Source organism: Trypanosoma rangeli (genome assembly GCF_003719475.1).
Source record: "Trypanosoma rangeli strain AM80 chromosome Unknown Tra_15.4_contig_00527, whole genome shotgun sequence".
In the NCBI taxonomy this organism is placed as follows: domain Eukaryota; phylum Euglenozoa; class Kinetoplastea; order Trypanosomatida; family Trypanosomatidae; genus Trypanosoma; species Trypanosoma rangeli.
Window position 1 is genome coordinate 8,627 of NW_021706270.1, and position 1,131 is coordinate 9,757.

At 56.3% G+C, this 1,131-nt stretch overlaps 2 annotated features.

Moving 5' to 3' along the window:
- Positions 1-204: 204 nt before the first annotated feature.
- Positions 205-251: a sequence feature (A-rich).
- A 541-nt stretch (positions 252-792) lies between these two features.
- Positions 793-839: a sequence feature (A-rich).
- The last annotated feature ends 292 nt before the right edge of the window (positions 840-1,131 follow it).

Consider the following 1,131-nt stretch of genomic DNA (forward strand, 5'->3'; position numbering starts at 1 on the left):
CCACTCATCTCTTTAGCCTCCTCTGGGAGCACCCCCCCACCCCCCAACGGGCATCCCAACAGACAAACAAATATATCGCGAAGGAGCAGCGCAAAATGGGTCCGCCCTCAAATTAATTTATTTAAAAGGCGGGAGGCACGAGGGCCGGCCCACACACGCAGCAGCAGCACGCCGCACCGCTGCCCGCGTGCAGGGCCCGTAGAAAAACAACCAAAAGCAAAAAATAAAACCAACGCAAAAACAAACAAACACTCGAGAGAAAAATACGCCCTCGGGCCGGGGCATCGGGCCCGCACCGCACGCCGGAAAAAAACAAAAAATACACGACGCCGCCCGCCGTCACTGCCATTCCAATCGGAACACAATTTACTCAAAACACGCATAATTTAAAAAACAATTAATACATCATGTCGTTTTACGAGGGCCGGGACCGTTGGGACCTCGCGAAGTGGCAGCCCGCAGGACCCGCTACCGCCGCACACCTCCGCGTGCGGGGCGGCGAAGCTGCACTCGCCACCGCCCAACGCGGCCTCGCAGGAAACGCATCAGTTAATGCGCGCAGGAAACAGCATATACAAACAAATCGTCCACTCATCTCTTTAGCCTCCTCTGGGAGCATCCCCCCCACCCCCCAACGGGCATCCCAACAGACAAACAAATATATCGCGAAGGAGCAGCGCAAAATGGGTCCGCCCTCAAATTAATTTATTTAAAAGGCGGGAGGCACGAGGGCCGGCCCACACACGCAGCAGCAGCACGCCGCACCGCTGCCCGCGTGCAGGGCCCGTAGAAAAACAACCAAAAGCAAAAAATAAAACCAACGCAAAAACAAACAAACACTCGAGAGAAAAATACGCCCTCGGGCCGGGGCATCGGGCCCGCACCGCACGCCGGAAAAAAACAAAAAATACACGACGCCGCCCGCCGTCACTGCCATTCCAATCGGAACACAATTTACTCAAAACACGCATAATTTAAAAAAACAATTAATACATCATGTCGTTTTACGAGGGCCGGGACCGTTGGGACCTCGCGAAGTGGCAGCCCGCAGGACCCGCTACCGCCGCACACCTCCGCGTGCGGGGCGGCGAAGCTGCACTCGCCACCGCCCAACGCGGCCTCGCAGGAAAC